Genomic DNA, 22,998 nt, shown 5'->3' with positions numbered 1-22,998 from the left:
ATGTAACAAAGCACTTAAGTCTATAAGAGAGTTTTATATATATATATATATATATATATATTAAATATCAGACTTAAAATTTAGCACCATAATAAAGCCAGAAGGCAATGAAGTTAAAAAGAACAGTGAAAGATATTAAGCAGAAATGGGCAAGAATATTTCTGGTTATCTTCAGGTGGTAAATAAATTTCATTGCCAAATATGAGACCACTTCCTTCTTATTAGAAGCATGAAGTGACTTTAAAAATTCCAGATTTGGTCTCTAAAGCAGGCTTCCAAACTATGTAAGAATTTTAAAAAAAAATACAAAAAAATAATAATAATCATAAATTAGCCACCTGCAGTAATGATATATTATAGATTTACATACAATTTTTTTTTTTTTTTTTTAATTCAAGACAAAAAAATTAAATAAGAGCAACCAATAGGCTGTGGGTTCAAATCCTGCCATGGGCATGGATATTTGTGATTCTCTTTAGGTGGAAGATAAATGTGAGACCACCAATCTGCTTATCAGAGGCCTGGTGTGGATTGCAAAGGTTCCATGTTTGATCTAGAGAAGTTTCTGGACTGTGTAAAAACAACCAAAATACAAAATATATATAAATTGGTGGGATTCTTTAATCTTTCATGGATGGTATTTACACAAAAAAAAAAAAATCAGTTAATGCCTTTTATTCCCATATAGGGAGTAGGCAAGGCCATTTTAGCCCTATTTAACTTTTGGAGACTGAGTGGGCAGTTCAATCTCCACTGGTAGCCAATCAAATATAGCTGGCCCAAGGCTATCACTAATTAAGTGGCATGCAGTTAAGAGATAACACAACCAGTGTCGCCATCTTGTTGTCCCTAACACAATATTTTTGTATGTCTGAAATAGTGTGGGTACTACAGTCAATTTTCTTGAATTTACAGGATGAAAAACCTGAGTTTTTGGCAGAAAAAACCTGCTTGCCTGTGCCAGATATTGACTAACTCAGGAACTGGTCGAAAAAAGGCTTAGAAAAATTTCCTCTACCCGCTGACTAGATTTGAAACCAAGTCTTCCTTCATGTGGTCAAGTGCCACAGTGTGCAAATGAAAGAGCCCTCCCGTTGCCTTCACTTTAGATAGTAAAATATTTATAACTGAATAATTAATAATAATCAAAAAATTGTTTAAAATGTTGGGGTGACGCATTAAAACTTGCAGGTGCATTTTTGTGTGTTATAGATTTTCTAACCTCTAATGGGTGGAATTCTCATTAAAATCAAAAGCTATTAAGATAAGAATTTCATTATTTTAATATCTTCTCGGTTGTATCATATTTCATTGTATTTTATCATCATCTTCTTCCTTTTCCCCCTCGTTTACCCTGCGGTGTCGAGGGTTTTCTATTCATTTAACTGCAACCGTACACAAGGATAAGGTGGTTAGCCCTATGCCTTTCCTCAGTGTATCCTATGTCTGTAGAAGCGTTGAGTTCTCAAAGCCGGTTTGCCTGCTTGCAGGATGAAAAACCCCAGATAAACTGGGGAGAAAAACCCTGCAGTCCACGCCCAAGACAGGCTAACTTGGCTATGTCTGAGAAAGATCCTAAGCTCCTCACATCAGCGACAGGAATCGGACCCAGGAAAATCCTTTCCCGGGCGTGTGGTTGCAAAGTGCATAGCCACTTGGCTAACCACGTGGGCTGTTTTTTTTTACCATATTATATAAATGCAAGTCAGCTTTTAAAATGTATATGAAATTTTGACACAAGTCATATTAATCTCAAACAGTCTTAGAAAATATATTGCATATGTTTTAGTTTCCTTCAAATATATATTGATTTAGTTTTCTGTTGAGAAAAATAATATCTCTCATCATGTGTGGATTCTTCTAAATGAAGTGAGTAACAGATCAAAATGTTTATACACTTCCTCATTAAAATAAAAAAACAAATTTTGTGCAGAAGTGAAGTAGCTGTTGATATGAAACTATTGAGAAAAATCTGAAAACTTAAAATTTCTGAGTTTAAGAAGCCTCTGATTTTTTTTTCATCATCATCATCATCAAATTCCTGCCATGTACCCTCAAGGGGTGTACAGGATATGACAGTACTACATGAAAAATTTACATCATTACTAACTTCCTATCTACAATTTTCCTCCAAATCAGTCTGTTACTTGTCAAGACTCCAACATTATCAGATCTTATATTTCTATCGTCTAAGGCACTTTGTACCGTATCAATCCACCTATATGTTGGTCTTCCTCTGGGTCGTTTTCCTGCCAACCTGGCAGAGAACACTTGTTTTGCTAATCTTTCCTCTCCCATTCTATTTAAGTGACCGTACCACCTGAGATTAGCTCTGCTAATGCATTCCTGGATGCTGACAATGTCAAGTTCTTTCCTAATATCCTCATTTTTAATACGATATTGCCATTGATGCCATCTGTTCACGCCTCTAATCTTTCTCAGGACTCTCATATCTGCAGTCTCTAGTCTTTGGTCAAGTGTTTTACTTCTGACCCAGCTCTCAGATCCATAAGTTAAAACTGGTTTGAACACTGTCTTGTATACAACTAATTTAGTGTTCCGACTAATTTCTCTCTTATTCCATATGAATTTATTCAACTGACTTCCCACCATACCAGCTTTGCCGATTCTGTTGTCTATTTCTATATTTAATTTACCATCTTCAGTAAAAATCGTGCCTAAGTAACCTGAAATGTTTTACTTATTCCACAGGTTCTCCATTCACAACACATTTGACATTTTCAATGATTCTGCCTATTTTCATTGTCTTTGTCTTTTTATTGCTGACCTTCATACCATATCTATTACAACAGCTATTCAATTTAGTCAGAGAATCTTGCAGACTTGTAGCAGATTTATTTAGAAGTATAACATCATCCGCATAAAGCAAAGAGCTGACATTAACATCTCCAATTTTGATATCAGGTTTAATACCACTTTCCTTCATAATGTGATCCGTATAGATAATGAATAACAGAGGGGATAATGTACATCCTTATCTCACACCAGATTTAACATTAAACCATCTTCCTGTACTTCCTTCAATTCTAACTGCTGACTTACAACTCAAATAAAGACTAAGTATTGCTTGATATAATGCCCCATTGACACCATATAACTGCAGCGTATTGAATAGCTTCTCTCTTGGCACCTTGACATATGCCTTTTCCAAATCGACAAAACTTAAATACAGATCTTTGTTATATTCCCATGCTTTCTCGACTATTTGTCGTAAAGTGAAGATCCGATCCTGACGGCCTCTATTTGGCCTGAATCCAGCTTGTTCTTCACCAAGCTTTTCTTCCACAATTCTTCTCAACTGTTTCTCAAGTATACTTGCATAGATCTTGCCAGGAACACTCAGTAGGGAAATACCTCTGTAATTCTCAAATGCAGTTTTATTTCCCTTTTTATATATGGGTACTATGAAAGCTCTACTCCAATCATCGGGAATTCGTCCCTCAGTCCAGGCTTTCTGAACTATGCAGTGCAGCCACTGTAAGACTTTTATACCACCATACTTCAGCATTTCTGGTCGAATATCATCTACTCCTGCTGCCTTTCCACATTTCAAGCCTTTGATGGCTTTTTCTACTTCAAGTATGGATATGTATTCCTGACTGCATGCCTGGTCAGTGTTTTTTATCACTGTCCTATCATCACTGCTTGTTTCATATAGCAGTTTTTCAAAGTATTTACTCCATACTTCAAGGATATCTTTTTCTCCTGTTTTCATGTCACCTTTTTCATCTCTAACTCCTTTTACAGCACTCTTTCCTCCATTCCTAAGCTTCTTCAACAACCTCCAGAATATTTTTCCACCTTCTTGATATTTATTTTCTATATTCTTGCCAAAGTCCTCCCATGACTTTTGTTTAGCTAGTTTTACACACTGTTTAGCTTTCTTACATTTGTCTCTGTATTCTGTAAGAGTAAAAGCTGACTTATTTGCCAGGAACTTTTGATATGCTTTCTTCTTTTCCTTCACTGCCTCTTTAACTTCCTGTGTCCACCAGGGAGTTCTGATTTTTTTAACCTTGCACACAACCTCACCACATGCCTCTCTGGCAGAATCAATCAATGTTATCTTCAGAGTTTGCCACTGAATCTCCAAGGTTTGATTCCTGTTCTCAAACTCTTTCATTTCCTTTTCAGTAATCTTTCTGTATTTTAGTCTACAGTTCACATCTGAGAGCTGCTCAACTTTTATTCGCTTTAAAACTTTCTTACATGTTATTCTTTTCATTATGAAATTCAATTTTATTCTGCTCAAGACTAAATAGTGATCACTTCCAATTTCAAATCCTCTGTACACTCTGGTGTCCTGCACCAGGGAGAAAACATCACTATCAACAATAACATAGTCAATGAGACTTTTCTTATTCCTAGCCTCTTCTCTCCATGTGAATTTGTGCACATTTTTATGTTGGAACATGGTGTTAGTAATAACCAGTCCATGTCCTGAGCAGAAATCCAACAGATATTTGCCATTATTATTAGCTTTGCTCTTTTCTCCAAATTTTCCCAAAATATTTTTATATGTCTCACAATCATTTCCTACTCCGCTATTTAGATCCCTAACAAGGACCAACTTTTTTTTTCTTTCATTTGTCCAAATACCTTATGCATATTTTCACATAAACACTACAAGAGCCCATTTGACAATTTTCAGTATACTAAAAGTTGCTGACAACATGCAATTAACAAAATAAGAAAGTTTACATGGTTAACATCATGTAAACAACCAAACAGAAAGGAGAAGAAAACTATTTTGGATTTAGAAAAATTAGAATATGAGGTGGCTCAAAATTAATCAAAGAACCAAAGTAATGGTTAAAGATGCCAAGAGTTATATTCTTGGATAAAGGATTAAATCAAGAATATAACTCAAGAATCTTGAGTTCGAGGTTATATCGTAGTGTGTAGTGTTCATGCAAGCTCCTGATAAGATAAGTATTATTTTCAGTTATAGTTGATAAAATTACTTAATATTGCATAGTTTTGTTTGCCTTGCGTATTTTAGTGCGTCTGTTTGTGTGTTTTTGGTGTGTTATAACTTATTATTTGATAAAACACGTTGCAATAATTATGGCACCTGTACGAATGAAAATGGCGGCCAGTAATGATGGTTCGCCATCGTTATCAAAAAACGGCACTATAAAAGAAATGAGCCAGTGTACTAGCTGTGAAATGTATGCTTTGCGGAGTGCAGTCGGAGTGTGGATAGATGATAATAAAGGATTGAATGTGTGTAGAAAATGTAGGGAGAATGAGGAATTGAAGTGTATTTCGGATCGTGAGTGTGATATTTTTGTCAAACTTCAGAATGATGAAAATAGCGATACGACAAGAAACAGCAAGGTTGTACATGAGAATTATGAGAGTGTGAATGATAGTATTAATGGTTTCTCAGAGAATAAAAAAGATGAGATAGATGCATTGAGTGAGATAGCGTTGTTGAATGGTGCGATAGAAAGGGCAAAACAGCAGCTAGAGTGCATGAACAAAAGTCGACTGAATGAACCAACCAATAATAAAAGGTATGACAGGAAAAATAGGCGTATGAATGTGAACATGAAAAAAATAAAGGATAGAGTGCTGTATGGAGACTCGTTAGTACGAGGTGTGTTAGTAGAGGATTTGACAAAATCGTACCAACCTGGTGCGACCATAAAGGATGTAACTGAGTCTATTAGAGAGCAAAAGGAAAGGGTGAAAGAAATGATTGTTGTGGCAGGTATGAATGATTTGAAAGGAGACAAAATGGAAATGATAGAAGACCTGAATGAATTGTTTGAGGTAGCAAAAGAAAAGAGTGAGAGAGTTAGAATGATTAGTCTTTTGCCACGGTATGACAGTGAAATGTTTAAATGGAGGGCCATAATCGCGAATGACTTTATGCGTGGGTTATGTATGACGAGTGATGTGGAATTTGTGGACGTGTGGAGTGAGTTTGATGGGCGAAAGGATCTATATAAGATGGATGGCTTGCATTTGAATGGTTATGGTGTAAGAAGACTTGAGAAAGTGTTGCTAAATGTAGTGGATGTGCAAATTCAGGGAAACTAGATTTCTTAAGTGGGGGGAGTAGATATACAGTCCTTAGGGAGGCAGTTGAATGTAAGAATGAATATAATATGCTAGAGCAAATAAGGACAACAAACCAGAGTGGGATAGTTAATATAAGGCATCAAGGTAGGGTTGGGGCTAATGGGGGTCTTAAATTCATGTACACTAATACTAGGAGTATTAGGAACAAGAAGGAAGAGTTTTTAGCCATGGTTGGCACTTCCAGACCACAGGTTATTGGTATTAGTGAAACATGGCTGACTGTAGATGATATAGCTAGTGGGATTGAATGTGATGGGTATAGTGTGTTCAGGAATGACAGAGAGAATAAAATGGGAGGAGTATTGTTGATGATAGCTGATGAGCTACAGCCAAGGAGAATAGAAGTTGAATTGCAAGATAGAGAAAAGAGCACATTTGAGGCCATTTGGTGTGAGATTGTGGCTAGCAGAACTAAATATACAATTGGGTGCTGCTATAGACCAGGTGATGGAAAAGATGGTGGTGACAGTATGCACAAGCAAATAGAAGAAATGAGTGGAAGGAGGGTGATTATTATGGGAGATTTCAACTATGGTCACATTGATTGGAGTGAGGAGAGGACACACTGGAGGAAGGAATTGGATTTTATGCAGTTATTAAGGGATAACTATCTGCGACAGCATGTAATGGAAAATACTAGGGGTCAGAGAGTGCTTGACCTAGTAATTACATCTGAGGATTTGGCTGTAACAAATATGACCACATTGCCACCAATCGGTGAGAGTGTTCATAGGGTCTTGACTTGGGAGGTGGCTAAAGGTGTGGAATTTTCAATTAAGACAGGGTACATGTGGAATTATCAGGCTGGAAAGTATGACAAGCTTAGGAGTTTGATTGGCTCAGTGCCATGGCATGTACAACTGCAAGGACTAGAAGTTGATAGTGCATGGGAGGTAGTTAAGAAGTGCTTGCATGAAGCAATGGCTGACTGTATACCTAGAGTCCGAATAATAAATCAAGTAGGGGTTAAATGGATGAATAACACAATTAAGCTTGTGCTGCAAAAAAAGAAACAACTATGGAGGGAATTTAAGGAGAAAGGTGACCGGCAGGCACATGAACGGTATAAAGTGCAGGCCAGAAGGGTGACGAGTGTGGTAAGAAAAGCAAAAAAGGATTACGAAAGAACATTGGCCATGCAGCCTAAAGATAATTCTAAACAGTTTTTTAGATATGTAGCAAGTAAAAGGAAAAATGTACATGGCAGAATGATTTTAAAGAATGCCGATGGTAGGGAGGTAACTGAATCAGTTGAGATAGCTGAGTTACTGAGTGAGCACTTTGCAAGAATATATCATCCAGGTGGTGACATTGCAGAAACGAATAAACCAGTAGATTATACGGGAATTGTGGTGAATGAAGTGGAGGTGAGTAGTCTATTACATAACCTCAATGTCAATACATCTGTGGGATTGGATGGTATACCAGCTCGTGTAGTACGAGAAGCAGCTAAAGAATTGTCAATTCCCTTGACCATTTTGTTTAATTTGAGTCTCGGGTCTGGGTTAGTCCCGAGCGGGTGGAAGGAGGGGAAAATAGTTCCACTGCATAAAGTTGGTTCCACGACTGCTGTTGTAAATTACCGACCGATTAGCATATCAGGAATCATTGTCAAGGTCTTAGAGAAATTAGTCAAGAAAAGAATACAGGATTGGATAGATGAAAATGGGATATTGTATGGGGGACAACATGGTTTTGTGAAAGGTAGATCATGCCTCAGTAACTTGCTCACGTTTTATAACACAGCGACGGCTGAACTGGATAGGGGTAATGGGTTTACAGTGATACTACTGGACCTTGCCAAGGAAGGCCTTTGACAGGATACCACATGGAACCCTAATCAGTAAACTGGAGCAGACGGGGATAGATATAGGGTTGGTAAGATGGATAGGAGGGTGGTTGAAGGAGAGATACCAGAGAGTGGTTTATTCAGGAGTGGAGTCAAAAAGACGTCTTGTGACTAGTGAAGTGCCTCAAGGCTCTGTTCTTGGACCACTGCTTTTCAATTTGTTCATCAATGATATTGGAAAGGATTTGAGAGGAAGTGTTCACTTGTTTGCTGATGATGCAAAGTTGGGTAGAGCAATTGTGAGTGCACAGGATGTCAAAATTTTACAGGATGATTTGGATAGTTTGGAGGACTGGGCTAGGAAAAATGGATGTCAGTTTAATGTGGCAAAGTGTAAGGTTATGCACTTTGGGGTGAAAAGAATAGCAGCAGTATATCGCATTGGTGGAACCGTACTCCAGGAGATTGATGAGGCCAGGGATTTGGGAGTGCTGGTGGATAGGGAGTTGAAGTTTAGGGGGCACATTGCAAAAGTGACTAAAACAGCTCACCAAATCACTTGTCTTATTAAAAATACTTTAACATGCAGAGACAAACAAGTTGTTGTTCCTCTGTATCGAGCCTTGATAAGACCCCATCTGGACTTCTGTGCCCAGTTATGGGCACCAGGGTTTCTTCGTGATGGGGAGGAAGTGGAGAGGGTCCAAAGACGAGTGACCAAGATGATAGCAGGTCTGTGGAATGAACCTTATGAGAATAGGTTGAGGATTTGTGGGTTGCAGAAATTGGACGATAGGCGAAGGAGGGGTGATATTATTGAGACATTCAAATTACTGAAGGGTTTTTATAAGATTGATCCAGAAGATATTTTTGAAAATATGACTGGTGGTGGGAGGACTAGGGGCCATGCATGGAAGCTGGGCAAGAGCATGGTTGACAAGGGTGTTAGAGCTAGGTTTTTTACTTGGAGAGTGGTGAATGAGTGGAATAAGCTTCCAGAGTCTGTTGTGGGTGCTACGACCGTGAATGAGTTTCAAGGCAAGATATGATAGATACTGTGTGAATGTTGAATAGTTGTTCCAGACATGTTAGGGCCTCCCTTGATGAGTCTGTCGACTCCTTGGAGTTTCCCGGAACAATAATAATAATAATAACTTCTGGCATCTTTAATATTATAACCAATTGGAAAAACTTTCAACAAAATAATGATTAATACTAAGCAGAATCACTTTACTTATACAGGTGTAAAAAGTTGGAACCTTGAAATAGAAAAATGAAACAGTTTAAATATTTAGGATGAATAATCACATACTAGCCAAATGAGATTGTAGAAGCAGAATCAAATAAAGAGAAGGGTAATCAGGCTTTTTATGCATGTAATACATTAAAGACTAAAATACAATGATATAGATCGATAATTTGTCCAGTTGTTACCTATGAAGATGATATTTGGATATTTATGGCAAGAGTGGAGAATTTGATTTTAGTATTTTGAAAAGAAAATGCTTCGAAATATATTCGGCTCAGTGAATGATAATAGTCTTTGGAAGACTAGATACAACCATGAGTTATATTAACTCTATAATGAACTTACAATATCTAGTTTAATCAAGTTCAGAAGGTCTCAGTGGGCAGGACATGTTTTTTGTATGGAATATGATAGTATTCTCAAGAAGACTATAAATAGATTATAGGGCGTCGCCCAGTTAAACAAGGCCCCTGTTGTTTTCGCCAGGGAACCAGGACGATTAGCGAAAAGTCAGCTACTAGAACAAATCTGTAAACACACCCCCAACTCAACATCACCAAACTTAAAGATCACTACTATCAACATAAGAAGCCTGAATGGCAAAGAAATGGAGCCAGCTGGGGAATTAGATTAGTACCAGATTGACATAATTGGTGTGACTGAAACAAAAAAGACAAAAACTGGAGAGATCTTTCTGAGCAATAAATACAAAATGTTATATTCAGGCAATGACAATCAATGAATGGCAGGCAGTCTCAAGTAGAGTGATGTGCGCAAATATCAAAATACAAAAATATTTTTGGAAAATTTGGAGAAAAGAGCAAAGCTAATAATAATGGCAAATACTTGTTGGATTTCTGCTCGGGACATGGACTAGTTATTACTAACACCATGTTCCAACATAAAAATGTGCACAAATTCACATGAAAAGAAGAGGCAAGGAATAAGAAAAGTCTCATTGACTATGTTATTGTTGATAATGATGTTTTCTCCCTGGTTCAGGACACCAGAGTGTACAGAGGATTTGAAATTGGAAGTGATTACTATTTAGCCTTCAGCAGGATAAAATTGAATTTCATATGGAAAATAATAACATGTAAGAAAGTTTTAAAGTGAATAAAAGTTGAGCAGCTCTCAGATGTGAACTGTAGACTAAAATACACAAAGATTATTGAAGCAAAAATGAAAGAGGAACAGGAACCAAACCTTGGAGATTCAGTGGCAATCCTTCAAGAAAACCCTGATTGATTCAGCCAGAGTGGCATGTGGTGAGGTTGTCTGCAAGGATAGAAAAATCAGAACTGCATAGTGGCACAGGAAGTTAAAGAGGCAGTTGAAGGAAAAGAAGAAAGCATATCAGAAGTTCCTGGCAAATAAGTCAGCTTGTGCTCTTAGAGAATACAGAGACAAATGTAAGAAAGATAAACACTGTGTAATACTGGCTAAACAAAAGTCATGGGAGGACTTTGGCAAGAACATAGAAAATAAATATCAAGAAGGTGGCAAAATATTCCGGAGGTTGTTGAAGAAGCTTAGAAATGAAGGAAAGAGTGGTGTAAAAGGAGTTAGAGATGATAAAGATGACAAAAACTGGAGGAAAAGATATCCTTGAAGTATGGAGTAATTACTTCGAAAAATTGCTAAATGAAACAAGCAGTGATAGCACAGTGGTAAAAAAAACACTCAACAGGCATACAGTCAGGAATACATATCCATACTTGAAGTAGAAAAAGATATCAAAGACTTGAAATGTGGAAAGGCATATCATAATTGATATCATCAAATATCATAATAGATGATATTTGACCAGAAATGCTAAAATATGGTGGTATAAAAGTCTTAGAGTGGCTGCACTGCATAGTTCAGAAGTCCTGGACAGAGGGACGAATTCCTGATGATTGGAATAGAGCTCTCATAGTACCCATATATCAAAAGGGAAATAAAATTCAATGTGAGAATTACAGAGGTATTTCCCTACTGAGTGTTCCTGGTAAGATTTATGCAAGTATACTTGAGAAAAGGTTGAGAAGAATTGTGGAAGAAAATCTTGGTGAAGAACAAGCTCGAATCAGGTCAAATAGAGGCTGGCAGGATCAGATCTTCACTTTACGACAAATAGTTGAGAAATCATGGGAATATAACAAAGATCTGTATTTAAGTTTTGTCGATCCGGAAAAGGCATGTGACAAGGTGCCAACAGAGAAGCTATTCAATATGCTACAGTTATATGGTGTCAATGGGGCATTATATCAAGCAGTACTCAGTCTTTATTTGATGTTGTTTATTATTTTAACGGTATAATAGAACACAGAAACTAAGTAAATAAGTAATTTATTAACTTGATGCTGATATTTCACTGGTATTATAAACAGCATCTTCAGAGCACAAAAACACTGTTTGTCTCAATACGCGAGACTAAAACAACATGGTGTACTTAAACAAAATTGTAGCAGCAACACAAAGACTAGAGTCCTGATTTTGGCGCCCTCTTTCTGGAAAAAAAAAAAAAAAAACGCTATCATATATTACTAGAGTCCTAGAAAAGTGCTAGTTTTTTCTTTAATATAACTGTCTCCCAGATCTTCGGCAAGTTAATACAGCCATATTTGTTGAGATTTGGAGTGTGTTTTAGGGCTTCTGTCGCCTCTAAGAACAATCTCTCTGATTTATATGGGTTTCTGTGTAGTACTTTTTTGTTTTTCCAGTTGATCCTGTGTGCAGGGGTATCCAGATCATTGTCTGCTAGGCTGACTTCCCATAATGATATTTCCGGACGTATCGTTTATGTTCGCTGATGCGGATATTCACAGTTCTTCCTGTTTGACCGTAGTAGGCTTGATTGCATGAGCAGGGTACTTGGTAGACTCCTGGATGTGATAAAGGAGGAATGCTGTCCTTGGGTGAGCAGATGAGGGTGGCTAATTTGCTACATGGTCTGAATGTAGTGCGTAGTTTATGTTTATTGAGAATTCTTGAGATCTTTTCGGATGTGCCTTTAATGTAAGGGATGGTGACTGTTTTGTTGTAGTTCTCTGTGGTGGATGGTGGGAGGGGTTTCTTAGGAGTGTTTAGTATTTTGTTTATTTTTTGTGGATTGTAGCCGTTGGCCAAGAAGGTGTGGCGTAAGTGAGTCAGTTCAGCAGTAAGAGCCTTGTCATTTGAACAGATTGCTCTCGCTCTATGGGTTAGCGTTTTTAATATGCCATATTGTTGAGAAGGATGATGGTGTGATTGTTTGTGTAAGTATCTGCCTGTATGTGTGGGTTTTCTGAAAACTGAAAATGATAAGGAACCATCTGGGAGACGTGTGATGAGTGTATCCAGGAAGGGCAGACAGTTGTTGGCTTCCAGTTCCATAGTAAAGTGGATTTTTGGATGTTGGCTATTTAAATGTGCTAAGAATGTTTTCAATGTCTCAGGGCCATGTGGCCAAATAGCAAGCACATCATCAACATAACGTAGCCAAAGTGGTGGTTTGAGAGTGGCTGTATTGATTGCTTGTTTTTCCAGGTGTTCTATGTAAAAGTTGGCTGGGGGGGAGAAAGGGGGGAGCCCATGGCTGTCCTATCAATTTGTTTGTATATTTTCCCTTTCCATGTGAAATATCCTGCATGTATTGTGAATTTGAATAGTTCAAATATATCAGGGGGGAAGTGTGACTTCAGTAGAGTGAGGGTTTCTATTAGTGGTACATTTGTGAATAGTGAAGTGATGTCAAAGCTTACTATTAAGTCTGAGCTTTTTAGGGTGAGGTGTTGTAAGATGCTTTTTAGGTGTGCTGAATTTTTGATAAAGGAGGGAGAATTGTTAGTGAGAGTGGCTAGTAGCTTTGCTAAATGTGTAGCCAGTTTGTATGTGGGACTATTTATACTGTCCACAATTGGGCGTAGAGGTGTGCCTGGTTTGTGAATTTTTGGTGATCCATAGATCCTCGGTGTTTTAACATGGAAAGGATTGAGTTTGTTAACTGTGTCTTTGGGCCAGGAAGTGACTTTTTTTAATAATTTTCGTGCCTTATTTTGTGTGTTGGTGGGATTGCGATCTATAATTTTGTATGTTGACTGATCTTGTAATAGTGTGTGCATTTTGTTTTCATATTCAGTTGTGTCCATCACCACGGTTGCATTTCCTTTGTCTGCTTTTGTTATGGTAATCTGGCTGTTGTTGTGTAGTTCTTTTATAGCAATGAATTCCTTATGTGGGATATTATTTTTTGGAGGTTTGGACTTGATTAGGATGTTGGCCACATCTAAACGTATGTTGTTAGCTATTGTTAGAGGCAGGTCGTAAATTCCTCGTTCGATGGACGCCATTATTTCGGCTTTTGGAACTTGCTTGGGAGTTATGGCAAAGTTGTGCCCTCGACTTAAAGCAGTCGTGGCTTCTTTGCTTAAGGTGAGTGACGATAGATTCACGACGACAAGATCTTGTTGTAATTGCGGTCGTTGTATGGTGTTCCGTTGTTGTAGATTTTCGAACTTCTTTTGGTGCCGGTTTTTGACTCTGTCGAATTCTTTTTTTGCCGTTGCTTCGGTGATATTCTCTAAGATCTGCCAAAGTTCCGTATTTAGAATATTATGCAGTGATTCTCGTAATGCGCTGATGGTTGTATTTGCTTGTGCTAATTCCCGGCGAGTGGTGTTAATTTGTTCGCGTAAAAGCACTACACTCGCTCGTTTATAGATGCGTTGGGATTTGGCCAAGTGGAACTTGTTTTGGATTTTAAAACAGTTCGGTATTAATTTGGTGTCTCGGCACCTCTTTAAGAAGGCTAACCTGTTTAGTTGCCGTGCCAATTTCAACTTCCACTTACCATATCGTCGTGTCTTGCGTACGATATCGTCTCCGTGAAGAATCCTAAAACGTGTGGACAGACTTATGTGTTCGTCGAACATGTTGTTTATTATTTTAACGGTATAATAGAACACAGAAACTAAGTAAATAATTAATTTATTAACTTGATGTTGATATTTCACTGGTATTATAACCAGCATCTTCAGAGCACAAAAACACTGTTTGTCACAATATGCGAGACTAAAACAACATGGTGTACTTAAACAAAATTGTAGCAGCAACACAAAGACTAGAGTCCTGATTTTGGCGCCCTCTATCTGAAAAAAAAAAAAAAAACGCTATCATATATTACTAGAGTCCTAGAAAAGTGCTAGTTTTTTCTTAATATGACTGTCTCCCAGATCTTCGGCAAGTTAATACAGCCATATTTGTTGAGATTTGGAGTGTGTTTTAGGGCTTCTGTCGCCTCTAAGAACAATCTCTCTGATTTATATGGGTTTCTGTGTTGTACTTCTGTGTTTTTCCAGTTGATCCTGTGTGCAGGGGTATCCATTGCGACAGAGTCAAAAACCGGCACCAAAAGATGTTCGAAAATCTACAACAACGGAACACCATACAACGACCGCAATTACAACAAGACCTCGTCGTCTTGAATCTATCGTCCATCACCTTAAGCAAAGAAGCCACGACTGCTTTAAGTCGAGGGCACAACTTTGCCATAACTCCCAAGCAAGTTCCAAAAGCCGAAATGATGGCATCCATCGAACGAGGAATTTACGACCTGCCTCCAACAATAGCTAACAACATACGTTTGGATGTGGCCAACATCCTAATCAAGTCCAAGCCTCCAAAAAATAATATCCCACATAAGGAATTCATTGCTATAAAAGAGCTACACAACAACAGCCAGATTACCATAACAAAAGCAGACAAGGGAAATGCAACCGTGGTGATGGACACAACTGAATATGAAAACAAAATGCACACACTATTACAAGATCAGTCAACATACAAAATTATAGATCGCAATCCCACCAACACACAAAAGAATAAGGCACGAAAATTATTAAAAAATGTCACTTCCTGGCCCAAAGACACAGTTAACAAACTCAAACCCTTCCATGTTAAAACACCGAGGATCTATGGATCACCAAAAATTCACAAACCAGGCACACCCCTACGCCCAATTGTGGACAGTATAAATAGTCCCACATACAAACTGGCTAGACATTTAGCGAAGCTACTAGCCACTCTCACTAACAATTCTCCCTCCTTTATCAAAAATTCAGCACACCTAAAAAGCATCTTACAACACCTCACCCTAAAAAGCTCAGACTTAATAGTGAGCTTTGACATCACTTCACTATTCACAAATGTACCACTAATAGAAACCCTCAATCTACTGAAGTCACACTTCCCCCCCTGATATATTTGAACTATTCAAATTCACAATACATGCAGGATATTTCACATGGAAAGGGAAAATATACAAACAAATTGATGGGACAGCCATGGGCTCCCCCCCTAGCCAACTTTTACATAGAACACCTGGAAAAACAAGCAATCAATACAGCCACTCTCAAACCACCACTTTGGCTACGCTATGTTGATGATGTGCTTGCTATTTGGCCACATGGCCCTGAGACATTGAAAACATTCTTAGCACATTTAAATAGCCAACATCCAAAAATCCACTTTACTATGGAACTGGAAGCCAACAACTGTCTGCCCTTCCTGGATACACTCATCACACGTCTCCCAGATGGTTCCTTATCATTTTCAGTTTTCAGAAAACCCACACATACAGGCAGATACTTACACAAACAATCACACCATCATCCTTCTCAACAATATGGCATATTAAAAACGCTAACCCATAGAGCGAGAGCAATCTGTTCAAATGACAAGGCTCTTACTGCTGAACTGACTCACTTACGCCACACCTTCTTGGCCAACGGCTACAATCCACAAAAAATAAACAAAATACTAAACACTCCTAAGAAACCCCTCCCACCATCCACCACAGAGAACTACAACAAAACAGTCACCATCCCTTACATTAAAGGCACATCCGAAAAGATCTCAAGAATTCTCAATAAACATAAACTACGCACTACATTCAGACCATGTAGCAAATTAGCCACCCTCATCCGCTCACCCAAGGACAGCATTCCTCCTTTATCACATCCAGGAGTCTACCAAGTACCCTGCTCATGCAATCAAATCAAGCCTACTACGGTCAAACAGGAAGAACTGTGAATATCCGCATCAGCGAACATAAACGATACGTCCGGAAATATCATTATGGGAAGTCGGGCCTAGCAGACCATGCTCTGGATACCCCTGCACACAGGATCAACTGGAAAAACACAAAAGTACTACACAGAAACCCATATAAATCAGAGAGATTGTTCTTAGAGGCGACAGAAGCCCTAAAACACACTCCAAATCTCAACAAATATGGCTGTATTAACTTGCCGAAGATCTGGGAGACAGTCATATTAAGAAAAAACTAGCACTTTTCTAGGACTCTAGTAATATATGATAGCGTTTTTTTTTTTTTTTTTTTTTTTTTTTTTTTTTTTTTTTTTTTTTCCCAGATAGAGGGTGCCAAAATCAGGACTCTAGTCTTTGTGTTGCTGCTACAATTTTGTTTAAGTACACCATGTTGTTTTAGTCTCGCGTATTGTGACAAACAGTGTTTTTGTGCTCTGAAGATGCTGTTTATAATACCAGTGAAATATCAGCATCAAGTTAATAAATTAATTATTTACTTAGTTTCTGTGTTCTATTGTACCTTTAAAATAATAAACAACATGTTCGACGAACACATAAGTCTGTCCACACGTTTAAGGAGTCTTTATTTGAGTTGTTAGTCAGCAGTTAGAATTGAAGGAAGTACAGGAAGATGGTTTAATGTTAAATCTGGTGTGAGACAAGGATGTGCATTATCCCCTCTATTATTCATTATCCATATGGATCACATTATGAAGGAAAGTGGTATTAAACCTGATATCAAAATTGGATATGTTAATGTCAGCTCTTTGCTTTATGCAGATGATGTTATACTTCTAAATAAATCTGCTACAAGTCTGCAAGATTCCCTGACTAAATTGAATAACTGTTGTAATAGATATGGTATGAAGGTCAGCAATAAAAAGACAAAGACAATAAAAATAGGCAGAATCCTTGAAAATGTCAATTTCGTTGTGAATGAAGAACCTGTAGAACAAGTAAAACATTTCAGCACGATTTTTAGTGAAGATGGTAAATTAAATATGGAGATGGACAAGAGAATCAACACAGCTGGTATGGTGGGAAGTCAATTGAATAAATTCATATGGAATAAGAGAGAAATTAGTCGGAAACTAAATTACAGTTTAATTAAGTTTTTATTTACAGTTTACAGTTTAAGACAAACCGGTTTTAACTTATGGTTCTGAGAGTTGGGTCAGAAGTAAAACACTTGACCAAAGACTAGAGACTGCAGATATGAGAGTCCTGATAGAGGCGTGTACAGATGGCATCAATGGCAATATCATATAAAAAACGAGGATATTAGGAAAGAACTTGACATCGTCGGCATCCAGGAATGCATTAGCAGAGCTAATCTCAGGTGGTGTGGTCATTTAAAATGGAATGGGCGAGGAAAGATTAGCAAAACAAGTGTTCTCTGTCAGGTTGGCAGGAAAACGACCCAGAGGAAGACCAAGATATAGGTGGATTGATATGGTACAAAGTGCTTAAGACGATAGAAATATAAGATCTGGTAATGTTGGCGTGTTGACAAGTAACAGACTGATTTGGAGGAAAATTGTAGATAAGAAGTTAGTAATGATGTAATTTTTCATGTAGTACTATCATATCCTGTACACCCCTTGAGGGTACATGACAGGAACTTGATGATAATGATGACTATAAATAGTAATATTCTTGGTAAACTACGAAGAGAAAAACCAATTATAAGATAGATAGTTACCAGTAGTCAAAATAGCAACATCATATTTCAGTGTCCAAACTGGAGAAGTAAGACTTTATGGAGAGACAGGGATCAGGCAACAAATCCAGGAAACAAAGGCTTGATTTGGGCTGTAGAGCCAAAAGAAGAAGAAATATTTTTGTTGGCTATAAACTTTTCTTGGTTAACCTCCATCCAGTCTAGCTGTTTGCATAACAATACTGACACCTGCTATCACACCATATTAAAATCTGCTAAATTGCAGTTTTTTACAAACCCAGTCTTTCTGAAATGCCTTTTAAATTGTTGCTTTAGTTTTGCTTCTATAATATAGCAGTCAGCAACATTCAATCCAGGCAAAGATTCCTAATAAAAAGTGGCTGTAAAAGTAACAAATTTATATAATTTTACAGTATTAAAATATCCCCTAATTGTATTTTCATATGAGGTAAAGTTTGAAATACTGTGCCATGCACATCTTTTTAATGCATTTGCACTCTTTCTCTCCTCCCTCGTGGGGAAATGCACATATTGCCTTTTAGCAGAAATAGATAATTTTAGCATAATTGTATATGCTGAATATAAAAATGTTATCTTTATTTTGCATATGTCATTTGTGCCATTCAATGCTTATGCTCGCATCTGACAGACATTTTATACCTTCACTTTTTGATGATAACTTCGTTCAGGTACTGTGATCAAGTAGCAGTACAACTATTGCTGTGAGGGCATCATCTGATTTAGCATTTGCTTTCCCTTCACTAGTGTTTATTTATAGTGGCCGCAGAGTCCATTTTGTGGTTATTGTTGTTGCACAAAAGACTGCATAGGTTCTAATAACTGTTTGCAGTTGCCAACCTTGCATATGTAGGGACAGTGAAGAGTCATTTTGTTTGCATGGCAAAGGATGTTAAAATCTGCAAAACAAATAGTCACCACTGGGATTAAGAAGGAATGAGTTATATTCTTATTGGGAGACTTCAACTATGGGAACATAGATTGGAAAGTGGAAATCACATGGTTGAAAAGAGTTTATTCAGTTCCTAAGATATAATTAGTTGAAACAATGTGTGATAGAGGGGACAGGGGGTTTGTGAGTGCTAGATCTGGTCATAGGATCAAAAGCTCTGTCCATAACCAAGGTAAAACCATATTTCTTTCTGATTCAGGGCAGTGGCATGTCTTGACTTGACTTGGGAGTTCCAAATGTGGCATTTTCAGTTAAATAAAAGTATGTATGGAACTACAGGACAAGCTTATGACAAGCTGAAAGTAAAAGGATGTTAGCAGTGCATGGGAAATGGTCAAGGATATCAGCAAAATTCAATAATTTCAATTTGAGCAAAATATTTTGCTGAAATAAAATTATTCAAATTTTATACAATTTTTTTCAAAATTATTCAAATAAAATTATTTTTATAAATTTAAACAGAGAGCCCAGATTTCATTAAATTCCATCCAGCCAGTGTGTAATTATTAAGATATTTTCAAATCATTTTGCCAATAAATTTGACTTGATTGAAACCAAATTTGAACTACAATGGGCATTATTGTGTACATAATAAATTTTCTTGAATTCTATTCAGTTCTCTAGAGAGAAGCTATTGCAGTATATAATTTTGATATATGTTGTCCTTGCAAATGATCCAAAGGGATAAAAAATGTGGATGGCACAATTTTTTTTGTAAAAATTCCAGATATCAAATCTGTCTGGCCTGAGTCTCTATATAACTTGAGTATGGCTGACAGACAAAATAGATATAATGGCTACTTACATGGTTTGACACACCTAAAATACCAGTTGGACAAAATTTAGTGAGCAAGTGACGTGCTCCTCATGTGAAAACCTCCCAAAAAATTAAATTTGCCACTGCTCTGCATTAAACATGATTAAGGACACATTTTCATTAAAAATTAAAGAAGATATTATTTCTATTAGCCTAAAAAAAATCATAAGTTATGTGGTAATAGTTCTTTGATTACATCTTAAGTGGCACTGAACAAACAGCACAGAAAGCTTTCAGCAGTGTTACTGCTGATTTTTAGTATTAAAAGTAACAGTTGTAGAAAATATGCTACAGACATATAAAGCAAATGCAATATGTCATTAAAGATATACTTTCTGCATTCCCATTTGAATTTCTTTTGTCCTGATGAGTGTTGTCAGTGACAAATGTGGTGGAATATTTTAAATATTTTTTTATTATTATTATTATTCAGGCCTCCCTGGAGTCAAAAGACTCATCGTGGGAGGTCCCCCCTAAGAAACACAAAGTCTATCATACCACTCCTTAAACTCATTGACTGTTCTCACTCTCACCACTCCATCAGGCAATGCATTCCACGGTTCAACCACCCTCCATGCAAAGAAGCCACTCTCACCCTCTTGCTCACAGTTTCCTTTCGTAACTTTCAGGGATGGCCTCTTGTCATCACTCCTTCCTGCTGTTCAACCAAGCGAAAGAACTCCCCAATGCCAACCCCATTAACCACCTCTCAACAGTTTAAAAGTCTCAATCATATCACCTCTCCTTCTATCCACCAAACTCTGCAGTCCACATTCCTTCAGCCGGTCCTCATAACCAAAATTGTACAGTCCTGAAACCATCTGTGTCATCTGTCTTTGTACCCTTTCCACAGTTAATTTATCCCCTTCAAATCCTGGGGACCAAATCTGAGAACAATAGTCTAAGTGTGATCTGATCAGAGACTTATACAATGGAATGATAATCCTTTTATCTCTGCAGGTCAGTGTCCTCATAATTGCAGCAATCCTCTGTGTTACCTTCACCACCTTTGCAATATTTCCCCTAAATTTCAGGTTTCTATCAATCATCAACCCCAGATCTCTTGTCTCCCCTACTTCCTCCAGTATAACTCCTCCCATAGAGTATGCAGCATCCCATCGATGTTTCCCTAACCTCAAGACCTTACATTTTGCTGCATTAAACTGAAACCCCCATTCATTTGCCCATTTATCTAGCTTATTCAAATCCTCTTGCAGGGCTACCACATCTGCACTATTACTAATAATCCTTCCCAGCTTCGCATCATCCGCAAACAACTGAATATCCACTGACAATGTCATTGATATAAAAGTTAAAACAATATAGGTCCTAGTACTGAGCCCTGTCGGACTCCACTTGTAACCCTCTGCCTCCTTGAAACTGCTCCACCATACACAACTTTCTGATATCTGACAGCCAATCCTGAATCCAGTTGACCAATCTGACATCCAGATCCATGTGCTGCAACTTAAATAATAAAAACTTTGTATCAAACAATGATATCCAAGTAAATGGAGCTCTGGCTTGATGGTTCTTAATCAGACACACTAACACCAGCTAGAAATGGAAGACTTTGAACTGTAAGTAAATTTTGCATAGGCGTGTTATAAATTCATATGAGATGCAATTTAATATGTCACTATGTAGTTTTGATTCCTGAAAACCTAGAGGGATAGGACAGATTTATATATTTGAATTCAGCATATTGAAATTAATGACTGCTTAAAGCAAAACAAAAATTTTCAGTTTGTGCTTAATGTTATCGACAGTGCTTTTTCTTTCTTTTGTTAGTGAATGAATTGGGTATATTTTCAAATGATATGGATTATTCAAAAATTATTTTTCCTATTCTCCAGTATAATAATTAAATAATTTCAGACAGAAGTAAGTGTTCAGTGTAGTGTAAATTCAACTCAAAAGATTTTTTTTTTTTTTTTTTTTTTTTGCTTCTTTTTTTTTAGGCATTTGTCTATCCAGAAAATTATGGCCATATAAGAAAAGTATGCAATGTGTTGCTCAGCAGTTACCTAGTCCGTGACTGATGCAGTATAATTGCAGCCATTCCAGTACATGAAGGAGTTGTCATCAAAAGCAACTAAGCTGAAAATATTTAGAGAGGCAGGCAGTGACCAAGAGCTGAAAGGTCCTCTGCAGTGAACATACTGAAGTACATATTGTTTCAGTAAAACCTATGAAGTTCATATCTGTTTTCTTCATGAGAACTTAAATTTCAAAGCCCTCTGTATTGTTATTCATAAAAAGTCTACATCTAGAAGTCCTTTTTTTAAGGAACTGACCTAATTTATCTTTCATCCAGTTAAGTGTTTGCATCAGCAGACACCACAACTAAATGACATACTATAGCTCAGGTGACTTGGAGCTGATCTCCTTCACTGCATTAGTTATTAGCATTTCCATGTAGTATGATGACTTATTACAGGAAGGCCCACACTTTCACACAGTATCTGTTGTACCTTTTCTTAAATGACAAGGCACTCACAACTGCGTCCGACTAATCATTCCACTCATTTGTCTTCAACCAGGCAGAAAATATAATTCTCACTTCGTTGTTAAACTTCACCTTTACATAACTTCCAGGATCGTCCTAGTACACTCATGTTCACAGAAACCACATCACCTGCTATAACCATTTTTTTTTTTTTTTGGTAATTACATTTGAATGCCTACTTGAAAAGGAATGTAATATAGCATTTTTATTTTTGATTAATATTCGGCTCTTTTTGGTACAAGATGTGACATAATTAGGAAATGACAACAAACTTGACAAATTTGCAAATATTTCACAATGGAGTGGACAGTGATATTTTTGCCAGAAAAACAAATACCAGTATCAATATTTAGTTCAACTACACAGTTTTACTGACTATCGAAGCAAAAAATTCACTTTTTGCTATTCAGTACTTTGTAGATCCTCCGCTTGCTTTTATTACAGTTTGGCATCGGCAGGGCATTGACAAAATCAATTTCCTGATGGATACAACTGTTAATTCATGGTTCCATATCCTTATAATGGCATATTAGAGCTCCCAAAGTATTTTTGGCTTCTTGTGTATTTCAGTCTCCATTGTTACCACAAATTTACAATGAAGTTGAGATCTGGGCTGTTTCCTGGCCAAGTTGCATCAAGCCACTTATTAACCTAAAACAAAAACTAAAGCTTTTTTAAGTAGTAAACTCAATTCATATGGTAGAAATTCATATGGTAGATTTTAGGGTTATAATAGCATTACATACACTTTTTGCCCTATGACAAGGGGAAGAGTCATCCTGAAAGATTCAGTTCATTATG

The 22,998-nt window shown here is 37.2% G+C and overlaps 1 long non-coding RNA gene across 1 annotated transcript in view; it reads left to right on the top strand.

Moving 5' to 3' along the window:
* Window positions 1-21,963, top strand: part of LOC150105937 (uncharacterized) — a 51,929-nt gene extending 29,966 nt beyond the window's left edge. Inside the window, exon 4 of the long non-coding RNA XR_016548411.1 lies at window positions 21,650-21,963. This is a non-coding gene — a long non-coding RNA (uncharacterized LOC150105937). The remainder of the gene's footprint in view (window positions 1-21,649) is intronic.
* Window positions 21,964-22,998: the final 1,035 nt, after the last annotated feature.

The sequence above is a fragment of the Typopeltis vanoorti genome, chromosome 6 (assembly GCF_054136105.1).
Source record: "Typopeltis vanoorti isolate ZY-2024b chromosome 6, IOZ_Tvanoo_1.0, whole genome shotgun sequence".
NCBI lineage: Eukaryota > Metazoa > Arthropoda > Arachnida > Uropygi > Thelyphonidae > Typopeltis > Typopeltis vanoorti.
Note: the sequence above shows the minus strand (reverse complement) of the source record. Positions and strands in the feature narration are given on the sequence as shown.